The sequence below is a fragment of the Rattus norvegicus genome, chromosome 2, assembly GCF_021556685.1.
Source record: "Rattus norvegicus strain SHRSP/BbbUtx chromosome 2, alternate assembly SHRSP_T2T, whole genome shotgun sequence".
NCBI classification, from domain to species: Eukaryota; Metazoa; Chordata; class Mammalia; order Rodentia; family Muridae; genus Rattus; species Rattus norvegicus.
The window spans coordinates 211,565,001-211,581,287 of record NC_141535.1 but is presented as its reverse complement, the minus strand read 5'-3'; the positions used below and the strand labels follow the sequence as shown (position 1 = coordinate 211,581,287).

Below are 16,287 nucleotides of genomic sequence, written 5' to 3'. Positions count from 1 at the left end.
CACTGTTCTGCCTGCATGGCCAGAAGAGGGCATCAGATTTCATTACAGAAGGTTCTGAGCCACCATGTGGTTGCTGGGATTTGAACTCAGGACTTCCTGAAAAGCAGACAGTGTTCTTACCCTCTGAGCCATCTCTCCAGCCCCCGGACAGATAATTTCAAATAGAAGAATTACAAACAGCCAACAAACATGAAGAGAGAAATAATACTGAAACCCAGGAAAAGACAGTAATTCAAGTCCTTGTTGAGCAGTAATCGACACCCAGTGTTGTTGGAGGTAGAGAGAAATAGAAGCCCGTGGCTATGCTGGTACAACTTTTAGGCATGGACAGAAGTTAATACAAGCCTGGTGGTCTAAGTCCAATCCCAGAGCCCTTGTGAAGAAAAAGAAGAGAAATGACTCCATGAGGTTGTCCCCTGACCCCCATATGTACAGGTGTATGTGTGCACACACCTCTAAATAAAAAACAAAATTTAAGGTCTTAAGCTGTCTTTAAGCCCATGGGGTGAAGCTGCAGTGTTAGATTTTGAATGTACTTTGGTGACAGTGTAGGACAGTGGTGTGTAACCCAGAAGTGTGCACAGCTCTTAAATACTGCACTCATTCTTGGTAGGCAGAATCCATGACAGGGAGTGGTAACCAAGAGAGCAAGAAGCAAACCTGGCACTTTCATTATTATTAATACAATTAATAATTATTAAATAAAAATAATAAGAGCCACAATCATGTTCAAAAAGCATGAACAATAGGTGTAATTTCAGTTTTTTAAGCTGTATTTAAATAATAGTTCTTAAATGCTTTACTCTCCCTCGTAGCCCATTGGTGAATCAGAGATAGTGGAAAGGAAAGAATACAGGGGAAGTGGATCTGTTTAGAAAGGTTCTGTGGAGCAACTCCCATCTGTGTTGTCTGGAAATCTGCAGTCCAGTTCAGAGGTCAGCCCCGGCAGCTCGATCCACTAGCAAACACTTCATGGATACTCCAGCAGTCCAGTTCAGTAAAGCTGGGTTAGCAACGTGAATCAGCAGTGATGGCACTACATAGTAGAGAGGCAGGCCTCAGCCTCGGCATGATTCAACAGAAGGGACCAGGAGGAACACCAGGAGAAGTTCTCAACCATGCCTCTCTCAGTCGGGAGAAGTTCTCGACCATGCCTCTCTCAGTCAGGAGAAGCTCTCGACCATGCATCTCTCAGTCAGGAGAAGTTCTCGGCTGTGTCTCTCTCAGTCAAGGTCAGTGAAGACCCAACAAGGATTGCACAGCTATCTCTATAAGCAAGCCAAGCTCAGCACCCACCCTCACCTCCACCCATCACTGTCCATGGAGTCCCTCCAAACGTCATGTCCTCGATGTGTTTTGCCTCAGCACCGGCATCTATCTCAGTTGACATCATTCTGCCAATCAGCCTGAGTCCGAGGAAGAGGCAAAAAAGCCACGGCATGCCACCAGAAGTTTTTTGGTTCATTTCTCTCTATGGAGTCCCAACAAATGCAGCTCAACTACACAGTGTAAGGCAGACCAATATGTGTGTGTTGTTAGCAAAGAATCACGTGTTCTTTCACATGCTTGCTTTACCAAAACATCCCTTCCCCTGTGTCAGCTTCAGGGAAACATTCCTTCACGAATCTGCCTTAGCCTTTCACCTGTGTCCACTTCAGGAAAACACTCCTTCACGTGTTTGTCCCAGCAAAACACCATCCGACACAACTGACTTTCCAAAGAACCCTTATGTTTCCACTTCAAACAGGACCTAGCATGAGTTAGTTTTCTGCAAAGGAATGAAGATTTATGTTGGGACTGGCAGAGGCACACAGAGGGAGGGGTTAGACCCCATATATCTTTCCAGAAACCTCCGTCCACAATCCCATAGCTACTTGTCGGTCCTAAACGTCTCGGCTACTCCCTGGCCCAAGTCGCTGCCATCTTTCATCGTGGCTGCTTCTCTTAACAGCCTTTCATGCTCACTTTCCTTCTTTTATCCTGACGTAATTTATTCTCTACAGAATCACCAAGACTCATCTTTTGATAACAGAAAGCAGATCCTTCCATTTTCCTGCATAAAATCGCCCCAGCTTCCCTGCACCTGGGATGAGGCCCAAGCTCCCTACCGTTGCTCCCGGGCTCCATACAATCTGGTAGAGTCTGTCTCTAATCCCTCCTGGCTCGCTCAACAGGCCAGTCTGCATGACCACACTTCTTTCTTCTGCTCCATCTCACCGTTGGCCCCATCCCCCGACAGTCTCTCAGTTGGCTTTGTCCTTCAGATCAGTTCTCAACTGAACAGTATCTGTTCGGGGGACAGACAGCACCCTCCACCAGGGCTCTGCTGTACTCTCTTCACAGCAACTATTAGCTCTACTTAACCTCTTGATTTATGTATTTGATTTTCTGCCTCTCTCACCAGAATACAACCTGAGAGAATTTTATTTTTTCTACTGCTGTAACTCTAGGGCTTAGTCTGGTGGCTCCTAAAGTTGAATCTTGGCAAACATTTACCATATTATTGCAGGAACTTTTCCTGGGGGCCATGAACACACATCTTCTACCCCAGATAGAGTGCCAACGACAGACAGAAGGTCAATTCTGCCGCAGTGTAGTTTGGAGAACTAATGAACTTGACTGACTACTTACAGTCGTCCCGGTGAGGCTGTCTACAGTAGCACTGGGCAACACACCACTGAAGAAAATGTCTCCTCTCCTTCTTCTGTGTTCTTAGGGAAGGGGAGCCTCATCTTTCGAGTGTGCGCTACCTCAGGAGCCCTTTCCTCCCCTCTCAGACCTAATGTTCATAGACACCATCCTCTGCAGGTCTCCTGTGGGTAATCACAAACCCCGAGAGTCCAAGAGGACAATGGCCATGGTGTGTCCAGAGGACAGTGTCCTACCATGCATACAGGAAACATGTCCAGTCTGTGCTCTGTGCTCAGGATGGCGAGGCGATGACTCTGACTCACCATCATTATCCTGGGGCTGAAGAGGCCTACAGCTTCAAACTTTTCACTTCACAGCTGAGAAATCCACACTTTCTCAAGGTGACAATGTCAGGAGCTGGGCCAAAGTTTTCCAGATGCCCAGCTATATGTGGAGTGGTCCTTTGTACAGGTGTTTCTTGGATCCCCGTGCCTTGCTGAGGAGATGTGAGAAAGACCTTCCTAATAATACCTTAGAAACTATACCACCTCCATATGGAGGTGACACCTCCTAATGGCTTATTGTACAGCCCGGCCAGTTTCCTTTTCTCTTTTCTTCCTCTTCCTCCTCCTCTTCCTCTTCTTCTTCTTGCTTTTTGAGACAAGGTTTCTCTGTGTAGCCCAGTGTCCCTACTCACTCTGTAGACCAGGCTGGCCTCTAACTCACAGGTCCCCTTGCCTTAGTCCCCTCCATCCCCTCCTCCTGCCCAGCCCCTGAGTTCTGGGATTAAAGTTGTGCCCCACGGCCCCAGGTTCTTTGTTTTTCAACTCACCTTATATTTATATACTGATGGCCAGAAGCCCATAAGTCAATCCTCCCCACCCCCACCTGTGAGAACTCTGCCCTCCCATGTGTCTTTGTCTTCTGTGTCAGTTCTACACTATTGGTGGAATTCAGCAATCCCATCTACTGTTGTCAGTAGTCACAGGCCCCACCCTCAGACCTCCAAGGCTTTGGGAGGAAATGCAGAATAAGAACACAGGATAGGATCTTGAAATCTTCAGGTTTTGTTGACACCCCCCCCCCCCATTTTCTTCAAGAAAGTCCTGTGATTTCAGTGTTGCTCCATTCTGGCAGCCATCGTTGTGTTGAGAAAGGAGGCCTTAGGTGTTTCATTTCTCTCCACACAGTTCGCTGTGTACACCCCGATTATGGAAATGCTGTGAAATATAATCCCCTCACTTTTACACTGTCAGCCAAAGGAGTGAGGCTTGCTCTCTTTCTCTACCACACAGGAACAAAAAGCATACATCAGCAAAACATGGTCTGAGCCTCTGAACTGAGGGGCAGGACTCTCCCGAGCTCCCCCTCCCTGTGCCCCCAGCATGGATCTCCACCCATCTCAACAAACATAAGATCAAACGGTAGGAGATGATGAGGTGTACAATCCTCAAGTGGAGAAGTGCATTTTTTTTCCAGGCTTCTAGTTTGTCTGAAATGATGTGAAACCCAGAGTTAAATAGCATATGACAACTTAGAATAGTCACGGTATGTTCCAGAATTACATCACTGCCAAAACCCACAGACAGATCTGGCTTTAGATTTGTAAAAACCAAATAGAAGTTTACAGTGATTTAGATGGAAAATAATTCCACCAAAGAACCCAGATGGCATCACAAACCACAACAGAGCAGACCGAGTGGCTATGAAGTCATTTCTTTTTGTTACCACACACTGAAGCACAGTGTATTAATATTAAATGGGTGCTGGACTGTTGCAAAATCCTAGAGACAAGATGAACACTGAAGAAGTGGCCAAATTTCATTCAACTAAGGTTTCACCTTTCTTCCACACAATGTCCTCTTTCTTCCCATATATAAATGCATGTGCATATAAATATACACTATGGTTGAAAGGATCATTTGAAAATTAAGATAACCACAATTTACCACAAGATGATTTTTATATGCTTGTCCTTCAAATGCTTGGTAATTATTTATCTCACGGGAACTGACATGCCATGGAGTGATATAAACGTTGGAGTCACGGTAGAGTGAGCCTGCTACCACCCAGCTGCCCCCTTCAGCAAACCAGTCTGAGGAGACCTTCCCCTCCCACTGTGAAACAAGAGCACAGGGCTCTCCTCAGGGATCTTCGGCAGTTTCCATGATCTCCCTACTCAGGTGTGAGGACTGTTTGGTTTATATGTGCAGTCCTTACTGTGCAGCCAAGGCCAGCCTTGAACGCAAAGCGATTATCCTGCCCTGGGGTTACATGCTCCCCCACAGCCAGCTTATGTAGCCTGACTTGTTAGGACTCCAGCTTCCCTGGAGAAGACCTTTCCTTGCCATAGGAAACAAATTTGAGAAATAATTATTGAATTATGACCCCCAAAGACTCTGAAGCCATCTATGGTGAACAGTTGTCATTCCCGTCCTGTAACTTTTTGGCTCCTTCTTTTGACAACATCAATCTTCCTTTGGATAAGTCACTCTTCTAGCTGGTTTTGGTGGTACTCATTCCTTCTCATTTATCCCCACCCAAGGCCCCCAAATAGGCTCAGAATAGCTCGGCCTCACAGAGGATTTATTCCTAATGTATGTAGGGTGGTTTAGCCAATCATTCTGAAATCAAAATGACCATAATTTCCCTATATAAAAAAGTAGTCACTCCTGGCTCCTTTGGTTGGCTAAAATAGATGGAAGCCTAACAGGAGACCAGGAGGCAGATGTTTACCAGGGCTTCGGGGAAACAGGATTCCTCTCCCTGTCCATAGGTTGTAGGAGACCTAGCCTTTCCTCAACCAGTACACTGTGAAGCCCGGTGTTTGCTGCCCTAACAGCCAGGCAGCACCGTGAGGAGCACATGCAACTGCAGAGGACAAAGCCAAGAGACTTTGCTGTCGACCATTAATGACATCCCTGGGCAGCTGCACTGAGTCGTGCCAGAGGCAAGGCTACGTTTTTCCCCCCGTTTCGTTACATTGACAGATTCCTCTTATTCTTTGTTGTATAAGCAACTGTTGACGGCCCTGGATTTCAGAACTGTACTTATCATCACGAGTGTAGATTATATGTTCGTCATTCATTAAACAAGTAATGAGCACTTCCCAGGTGACAAGATCTGAGCGTAGATACGACACTTAGAGAGAACCCACTACAGTCCTGAAGGGAAGCTAATGAAAATAATCCAAACCAAGAGACAAGTACCGCATGAGACATAATATCGTGTTAGTGACCAAGTAAGAAACAGTGAACTACATCTTCGTAACTCAGGCTTCCTGCAGGAGATGCACGATCTGACTCGCAATGAACATAAACTGTCTGAAGGGTGCTGAGGCAGAGGACGCTCCTTGTTCACATCGCAGGTCTGAGAGAACAGGGAGGTGTGGGGAGTTCTATTTTGACACAGAAGAAACGAGATAGAAAGCAGGACACATGGGGTTAGAGGACGAAGCTTTTAAAGCCAGGCTAGAAAGTACATCCTGGAACCCAAAGGAATGAGACACTGGCCATTGTTAAAAGGGGACTGTGATCAGATCTGCATTCAAGAAATACCACTCTGACAACTAGGAGGAAAAGCAGACCTGGGAAGGGGCGGAGGAGGGAGCTGGGAGACAGCACACACCTATCAGGGAAGGGCTGCTGTCTGTTTAGATGGAGGAGTAAGCAATGGGGAGGAGGGGCTTGGTGGGCGGGGCTTGGGTGGTTCTTCTTTCCAGCAGGTACTGGAAAGGGACAAGGAAGGGACAAGGAGATCAGCGCACACCCTGTGCTCACTGTGGTCTACTCGTCTGTTCATTTAGTTTGTTTTTTTTTTTTTTTAAATGAATGAGGCGATTTATTAAACCAGCATCCTTTGTTCTAATGCTTCTTGTTGGCAGCTGCCACCTGTCCAGCAATCCTGTCCAGATCTCTGTCCCTGAGGTGTTAGCTTGCAGCCCCCATCTTGGTCCTTTTCTACCATTTTCAGTCCCTCCAGGGCTTGGAGGACCCGGCGGGCCACACTCTTAGAGCCTCTGCTGAAGTGGCTGGGCCTGACACCGTTTCTCTGCGGTCCTCCGTAGATCTTGGTCATGGAACCAACCCCTGCACCACCACAGAGGTAGAGGTGCCGTGCTGTGGAAGCAGCTCATGTGTAGACCAGTTCTCATCATATGGGCCAAGCTCTTTATGTTTGGCCAGCTTGATTGTGTCCACCCATTCAGGTCTTTCAGCTTCCCAGACTTTTTGAGGAAGGCTGCCAGAGCTCTGACGAACTCCTGCTGGTTAACGTCTTTTGATAATACTGTGGAAAGCTTCACGCCTGCCAGGCAAGGACCGCACCATTCAGATTTACCCTCAGCACCTTCTTAAATGTGTGTGCGTGCGTGCATGCATGCGTGTGCGTATGCACATGTGTGTATGTGTGTGCACGTGTGCACATGCATGTGTACACGTGTGTACACGAACATGTGTGTGTGTGTGAGTGTGTGTGTATGCGCGCGTGCGTGCGTGCGTGCGTGCATACATGTGTAAACCCTGAGGCCAGAGCAGGATGAGGCCTTCACCCATCACTCTACTTTATTGCGTTAAGCTAGTCTTTCACTGAACCAGACACTCACGGTTATGGCTAGGCTGGCCAGCAGTAAGCTCTCAGGATCTACCTGCCTTTGCCTCCTGCTCCTCCGTTCACGCTCAGCTTTTCCTTCCCATAGGTGCTGGAGATCCAAGCTCAGGTCCCATGCTTGCACAGTAGGAACCTCTGTCCACCAAGAAATCTCCCCTGCCTCTTGGGAGACAGGATCTCACAGACAGCTCAGGATGGCCTTGAACTTGCTTTATAGTGCAGATGACTTGTTCTACCTCAGCTTCCCAAATAGCTGGAATTATAGGCCATGAGGGCCAGCTGTAGACTGGTTTTGAGCATAATTCTGAGAAGCAGTGAAATTCTCCAATTACAAACTATGTTAGGAATATATTTTTTAGGGACGGTCAAGATGGCTCAGAGGGTAAAGTTGCTGTTCCCATGATCCACATAGTGAAGGAGAATCATTTCCTGTAAGTTGTCCTCTGACCTTCACACATGTGCACATCTGCACACACCCACACATCTAGATACCCACAAAACAAAATCAATAAATATAAACACACTTTTAGATTGAAAGGGGGCAGTAAGAGGCTCTTACTTAGAGCTGGCAAGTCAGCCTTGAGAGGCAGCTGAGGACCCCTGATTATCTAGGCTTCCACACTTCACTAAAGAAGACAGAGGCCTAGAGAGGTTGACTCGTCCAAGCAGACAGAACTTGACATCAGCAGTACCCGGTCTCGAGTGAGCAGCTCTCCTGCCTCAGTCAGGCAGTCAGCTGCCGTCAGGTCCTGCTCACTTCCCTGCACAGGTCACTACGAGGTCCACAGTCCATCCTGCCTAAAACCGGAAGTTAATAACCGTACAGCCTTGCTACTTAAAGAAATGAGGATTATACAATCCCTTGGGTGGCTGTGACTGTCAGGCCGCAGAAGTACTTCCTGGGCCTAATAGCTATGGGAAGAGCATCCGAGTGTTCAAAGGAAGGACACAGGGACCCCCCCGCCCCCCGTGAGCTACATATTGATTCACAGCAACAGGAAGATAGTGCAAGTCTGGCTGTGGTGATATATAACATTTGGCAATAAATACATATTTTCTTACTCAGATATTTTGCTCATTTCATCTTATTCTATTCTGAGTTGAGGCATTTTTCTGGGTAGAGGTATTTTACTTTTACACAGACCTGGGTGTAGTTAATGTTGTATTTTTATAAAAAGACCAGGATATGTTTTATAGAGCGTGGTATGGTGAGGTGGAGGGGTACCTCAGCCAGACTATGCTGAGGCAATCCTTCTCGCTGAGGTACCAGCCACAGACGGCTATAGTGTAGAATAGAGTTTATTTAGGGCATGGGAGGGGAGTTTAAAAGGGAGGAGAGAGAGAGAGAGAAAGGGGGGGGGGTTTGCCAGGAATACAAGGAGAGAAAGAAGGGAGGAGGAAGGGGAGAGAGGGAGAAAGGGGTCAGGGAGAGAAGAGAGTGAGAGAGAGAGAAGGGGCAGAGAGAGCAAGCCCCTTTTATAGCAAGCCAGCTGTTGCTAGGTAACTGGGGCAGAGCGTAGAAGGAATGCTAATAGTTAATGCTTACTAGAATGACATACACACATTAGTCATAGTTAAGACTAGAACTGCAGCTGGCGATGGTGGTGCATGCCTTTAATCCCAGCACTTTGAAGTCAGAGTCAGGCAGGATCTTTCTGAGTTCGAGTCCAGCCCAGTCTATAAGCAAGTTCTAGGATAGCCAGGGCTACATAGAGAAACCCTGTCTTGAAAACGAACAAACAAACAAACAAACAAACAAACAAACAAAAAACAAACCCCTATCCCCCAAATAAAAACAAAACAAAACACAAGAAAACGAAGAAAGAAAGAGAACTGCACTGAGCAAGCAGAGGTGACCAGTTTTACATCCGAAGTGAAACCCCACAATGGCACTCAGGTCGCTAACAATCTTTTTCAGAGGTGCTTGAGTATTGTTGGCAGTAGACACCAAATGCATTAAAAATCAAAGTCTCAAGAAGACAGGTAGTCCCAGTCATCAGTGAAGGCAGCACCCCACCTTGTGGACGAGGGGAGAGTTGTATGTGGAAGCTCGCCAAGTCTGCTTTAGAGGAGCCATTTTAGGGATCTTGCAACCATAAGATTTCCAGAGTTATATCCAAACCAAACAATTCAGAGAGAGAAGAGAGAGAGAGAGAGAAAAGCCAAGAAGAATACAGTACCCAGATTTCTGTGCTTACAAACACACACACACACACACACACACACACACACACACACACACACACACACACACTTACTTCTAGATGTCAGTGCATATGTTATAGTTTGTGTTCCTTTAGTAAATAAATACTCCACGTGAATAAGTATTTACTTCCGTTGGCCCTCCTCTGCTGTGAACACTATTTGGATCTGTACTGACTCCCTTCCTGTTTGGTCTTGTTTTGCTTTTCTGGTAGCTTTTGGTATCTTCTTTTTGTCAATAATTTTGAAACCTTAGCTGATTTACCTTGTTGTGGCTACAGTTTGACTGGACCTCGTCCAGACCTTTTTGCCTTTGGAGCCCAGGGCCTAGGAGCTCCTAGGCCGTCCATCTGTCTGGGCCTTTTCTCCTATTTCCTGGTCTTTTCTGGGATATGCTTAGATACACAGTTGGATTGTCTAATGTCCTCACTCTTTGTTTTTCAATTTTTCTTACAGTTTATAGCAGAATCTTCAGTGTTCCTGTCCAGTGCTTTACAGATTTAGTTTTTAATCCTTGCAATAAAAATTTTAATATCAATAAAAAAACCCTAGAGTGTTTTTGCGTTCACCAAAAATTAGATCTTATTCTTGGGAACAAGATAGCCTCTCATTTCTTTGAAAATAACTGTTTTCTTTTAAGCTTCCCCAAACCCTTTCCTTTTCTCAGAATTCCTTTTGCTGATTGCTGGTTTCAGTTCTTACGTGAGTGTCTGACAGTCAGTGGCTATCAGCTCAAACCAGTGATTTTCAAGCAGAAGAGGGGGAAGCCTCTTCCCTAGACCACAAAACAAGAACTGGAGTCCTTCAGGGCTGTTCATGGCTGGTGGGTGTGCATGGGGTGGGAGGTATCATTCATGGCATCTGGTGGAAAAGGCCAAGGCTGCTGTTAAGCATCCTGTAATACGCAGATCATTCTCCAGAGACCCAGAGTTATGAGGCCCCTGTGTCATCAGCCAGGACAGTAGGAATGCCTAGTTCATGTTAATGAAACATGTGGAAGTGTACGAAGGTAATACAGGGTAAAAAACGAACGGGACCCATGTGCTAGACCTTGGAGTTTTGTTCTGTGGGCAAACTACTTTCTTCAAAATTAATCTTTAATTCCTTGCCTGGAAGATATAAACGGGATATTCTGGGAACTAGTGCAGGAAATAGAGCTAAATGGTAAGTACTAGGGGGACAGGGAAACCTGTTCTTCTGAAGCCCCTGTTTCCTAGGTACTATTTTATCCTATCCTCAGTTTGTCACAGTAACACGATGGCTAATGCCTTTACAGCTCAGGGTTATGGCTATGCTCTTCTACATGTCTGAAGTGGAGAGTCTGAGAGCACAGCTGGTGTCTGTGAAGGCTTCACCCATGCTGTGTGGCTGTACAGGCTTCAGAGACAGTTGATGGCAACATTGTCATTTATTTACTAACACCGCTAGTGATGTTCTTATAAACATGTGGTGTGTGTGTGTGTGTGTGTGTGTGTGTGTGTGTGTGTGTGTGTAGATCAGAGGGCAACATGGGGTGTCTTCCTCAAATGTTCTCCACCTTATTCATTGAGGCAGGGTCTCTCACTGAACCTGAAGCTCACCAATTTGACTAGGCTGGCCTGCCAGTGAGCTCCAAGAAGCAACCCATCGCTGCATGACCAGCACATATTACAGGCATATGTTGTACTGCCCAGGTTTTTATGTGGATGCTGAGAACCCAAACTTATGCCACACTGCAGACAGTTACTGACAGAGCCCACCCCCAAGTTGACTCTACTGGGGCTGGAGAGCTGGCTCAGAGGTTAAGGCACTGCCTGCTCTTCCAGAGGTCCTGAGTTCAATTCCCAGCAACCACATGGTGGCTCACAACCATCTGTAATGGGATCTGATGCCCTCTTCTGGTGTGTCTGAGGACAACAACAGTGTACTTATATATAATAAATAAATAAATCTTAAAAAAGGCTTCTATTATTACGGTTTCCTTTCCAGCTGCACAGAGCAAGAGAGGTACGTGCTTTCTTTATATTCTGCACAAAATTCAGCAAAAATTCTGACTACAGAACTGCTCAATTAGCAGCCACTTTACAGTTTTCAAGAAATACTTGAGGGATAGAGATGGTTAGGAGTGTTTGCTGTGCACCTGTGTAACGAATTGGTTGTGATTTCACATTATCTGTATCCCAATGGTTGGGGGTAGATAGAGACGGCGGATTCCAGAGTTGCTGACTACTAGTCTGGCCGACTCACACACTTGCACACAACCCCTACACACATGCATATCCCCCAAACACACTCAAGAAGTATTTTATTGGGGGAAGGCAAGTCTTCGAGCTACTTACTACCTTGGACAGAGAAGAACATGAGGTAAACTGATATAAATATAAGAACTGCTGCAAGGGGTTTGGGTGGAGAGAGTCGCTTTTCTGTCATACTGGGGACCAAATGCAAACCCTTGTGCATCCTACAGAAGCATCCTAACGCAGAACTATGCATGCTCTCAGCCCCTGTGAAGAACATCTGGAGTACAAACTTCCTGCAGGTGGGAAGGTGACTCCCAGGCTACGTAATGTTTCCTAACTCAAGACAGGACAATCTAAACCAAGAAGAAATGACAATAATACTTAACAGAGATGTATGATTTTTTTTTTCTTTTCTTTTTTTTTTTTTTTTTTTTTTTTCGGGGCTGGGAATTGAACCCAGGACCTTGCGCTTCCTAGGCAAGCGCTCTACCACTGAGCCAAATCCCCAACCCCGATTTTTTTTAAAACTAGGAAAGAAGTAAAGAAGACTCCTGTCCAACCCTGACCAGATCAATCTGTAGCGCTGGTAGTATCCGGCCATTCTGAAAGCCTCCTGAGTTAGCTCAATGTTCTGGAGTGTGCTGCCACCTGGTGGCAGGATGAACGCATGGCCCCAAACACAGCAGTCTTTCTGCAAGGAAAGTACAATAGAAATTCTTCACCAGCCCACTGGAGGGACTTCCCAGGAGCAGTTTTCAAGCCTTTAGGGGGAACATATGTTGAATAGAAGAGAACAAGGGATTAAAGAAGTGAGCGGTGGCCAGGGGAGGAAGAAGGAGAGAGCAAGCAAACGTGTAGGGCTTAGGGACGCTTTGCCTGAAAGCAGGAAGCACCTGCAAAACACTAACTGTTCCGGCCATGGTGGAGGCTGCTGGGTAAGTCGGGGTGATACAAGACACCACAAAGACACTCAGAGACAGCCTTTCAGAGTGTGAAGGCAAAGCAACAGGATCTCACATGGGGAGGGCGAGCATATATATGTCATTTTAGACTTATTTTATTTTATGTGTATCAATGCTTTATCTACATCCATGTATGTGAGCCATGTTCACATCTGACATCAATCTCAAGGGGGTCAGGAGGCGGGGAGGGGGTCCTCTGGAACTGGAGTTACGATCGTTGTTAAGACACCACGTGGGTCTGGAGACTGTACCCGGGTCCTCTGCAAGAGCAGCACTGTTAGCCACAGAACCGTCAGCTGTCCAGGCCGACGACAGAATCCCTACAACTGCCCAGACGAAGGCTCCCACCTCACACTTTTTCTCCTCAGACTCCTACCAACCCTCCCGGAAATTCTGTTAACTCTACTTCAGCAGAGTAACAAAGGTACCAGAGAGAAGCCTCAGTGGTTAGGAGTACTCGTTGCTCTTTCAAAGTACTTGGGTTCGATGCCCAGCGCTTACATGAAAGTTCACAAACACTGGTAACTCCAGTTCCAGGCGACCCAGTGACCTCTTCTGACCACCACGGGCACCAGGGATGCACACGGTACATATACATATATTCAGGTTGTAACTTTCAGATACATTAAAAAAAATCTGCCAGGCAGATGGTGGTGCCTGCCTTTGATCCCAGCACTCAGGACCCAGAGGCAGGTGGATCTGTGAGTTCAAGCCCAGCGTGGCCTACAGAGTGAGGTCCAGGACAGCCAAGGCTACACGGAGAAACCCTGTCTTGAAAACAACAACAACAAAAAATCTAAGAACGAGACCAACTGTTTGCCTTCCTCAGACCTGGACTAGTGCGAGCCAGCTGGGAGGCTGCAGGAGCCTCCAGCCCCTCGGCTTTGCCTGTGTAGCACAAGGAGAAGCTGTAATACAGTCGTCAGGCCCTACCGCTCAGCTGAGCATGCTCTTCCAGCGACCCCCAAGTTCCTCAGAGTGAGAGGGGAAACTCTTTGAATGTCACGTGCTGCTCTGCCCTCTTTCCACCTGCCTTCTTGTCCTTCCACTCTGGATTCTGCCACGGGACCATGTCTGGGAATATCGTCACACTCCGTGGCTCTGTGACGTGCCTTGCAATGAAACACCCCTCCCCTCAGTGAAGCCCACACTCCAGGCCCAGTGAGCAGCTGCATTTGTCCCACTCCTCCCATGAAGCCTCCGCAGCACTGCTCAGCTTTTGATGAGCTTAAAGTCACTCTAGCCATTGTGTCTGTCTTCTTGCTGTAACTGAGTGCGGCCCAGGACAGCAGGAGTGGTCTTGGGTTGATTCTGTTAACAGATGACCCTGAACTAGCCACAACAATGTCCATCAAGTGGGGCAAATACTCAGAGCTGAATAAAATGTTCTAAAAAGAACAAGAGTTTTGCCACCCACACTCAGGAGGCAGAGGCGGGTGGATCTCTGTTAGTTCAAGGTCAGCCTGGTCTACATACGGAATTCCAGGATAGCCATAGTTACATCATAAAGAAACCCTGTCTCAAAACAAACAGAAAACCAAAATGATTTTGACTGCTTTTATGTTAAATGATATATCCATACTTACTTGTTTTATATTTAGTGTCCTGGGAAGATTTCACTGCTATACCCATATCACTTCCTTGTATTAAAAGTCCCTTCCCAGCATTTCCTTTGCCCGGCTACTTCCTCTACGCCAGCAAGCGAAGCAGCTGCAGAATTCTTGCTTTATCCAGCGTATGCCTCACACTTTTTAAAAGCTGACTACTTGATAAGCTTTCCACTATTTTTTGTTGTTGCTATATATAATTACTTATTTAATACAAGGTTTTATTTCCTATCTTTCAGTCTTTATACCTACCATTTGTTTCATTTTAGATGGGAGGTTAAAAACAAGAAGTGGAGTGACTAATGGCAGACCTTTTTATTCTGCTTCTGCTTTTCAACAGTGCCTCTAATGGACACTGGCTTTTGGGCTCAATTATATATATATATTTTTCTTTTTTCTTTTTTTTTCTTTTTTTTGGAGTTGGGGACCGAACCCAGGGTCTTGCGCTTGCTAGGCAAGCGCTCTACCACTGAGCTAAATCCCCAACCCCCTATATTTTTTATATTAAGGAAACCACTGAAGACATTAGATATTGAGTAATGGGGACAACGAAGTGCTTTAGGAAGCTAAACATGGACAGCCGTAGGCATGAGTGTGACCCAAAGCTGACTGGAGTCCAAGTCGCTGCAGCGTCTGTGAGATTTTTGCCTAAGCATTTTCTCTGCAGCTTGGCTTAGGCAGATATGTAAAATCATGAACGGAGGCGTGCATTTTACTGAGAACAGAACCACGTGGATTTGGGATAGCTGCTACGTGTGTCTTGGCCCCACAGATGTATGCTCTTGCATAATCCCTGGTGTTTCAACAATCTACCAGAATGCAGACTGAAGCAGCGACAGGCCATCTCATGTCAGCACACTGTTCAGCTTAGCCTTCTAACCACAGCGACACCCCTGAGTAGTACAGAAAAGGTAAACAGGCATAAGAATGCTTGCAGAGTATGTGTGTATCAGTTATGATGCTTACCTCAGTAATTAGGAAAACACTGAAAGCAATAAGAAAAGAATGGCACGAACTGGAGGGATGGCTCAGTGGTTAAGAGCAGTGGCTGCTCTTCTAGAGGACCTGGGTTCAATTCCCAGCACCCACATGGCAGCTCCCAGCGGTCTGTAGAACCTCAGTTCCAACCTCACACAGACACACATGCAGGCAAAACGCCTATGTACACGAAGTAAAATAATAAAGAGCAGAATAGGGCTGGAGAGATGGCTCAGTGGTTAAGAGCACCGACTGCTCTTCCAGAGGTCCTGAGTTCAAATCCCAGCAACCACATGGTGGCTCACAACCATCTGTAATGGGATCTGATGCCCTCTTCTGGTGTGTCTGAAGAGAGCAACAGTGTAGTTATATACAATAAATAAATCTTAAAAAAAAAAAAAAAAGAACAGAATAAAGAAAAGAATGGCACATCGCTGGGTGTGGTGTACAGAGTTAGCTCCAGGAGAGCCAGGGCTACACAGAGAGACCCAGTCTCAAAAACAAAAACAAAACAAAACAAAAAACAAAACCACAAAAAAACCCCACAAAAACAAACAAAAAAACCCCAAAGAAACAAGAAAAACAACCAACCAGTGAAACAAACAAACCCCCTACAAATTACCAGGCAATCAGTACGAAGTACAAGTAGACATATGTGTATTAGCACAGGAAGGCATCTACAGCAAGACGCAGAATTAAGTGGGGGGAAAAGCTGAAAACAATATACAGGTTTTGATTTATAAACTAGCCCCACAGGCCCTAAAGCCCCTCAGCACAGTCTATATGGCTACATGTATGTGTATTAGTCCATGGTGACACGCTCACATGCATAGGACCCACTCCAGCCAATCTCTGCAGTTCCCTCTAGAGTAGGCGGGGAGAGTGACGATGGATGCCCACTCTTTACTGTGAGCCATGATTGTCTAAACTTTTCAAATTAAGGAACAAAAGGGAATAACATAAAGGGAGAACAGAAGAGAGGAAAGGGAACTGGCTAGTGTCAGAGCTGTTTCTAGAATCTATGCAGTGAGCGATGCTTGATCCTTATCACAGCAAGTTTTCCAGAGCCAGGACTTGAGG

The 16,287-nt window shown here is 46.2% G+C and overlaps 1 protein-coding gene and 1 pseudogene across 11 annotated transcripts in view; both read right to left on the bottom strand.

The window, feature by feature from the left end:
- Alg14 (ALG14, UDP-N-acetylglucosaminyltransferase subunit) overlaps positions 1-16,287 on the bottom strand; it is a 75,023-nt gene that overhangs the window by 44,075 nt on the left and 14,661 nt on the right.
- On the bottom strand, positions 6,476-6,982 carry LOC147996514 (small ribosomal subunit protein eS19 pseudogene; annotated as a pseudogene).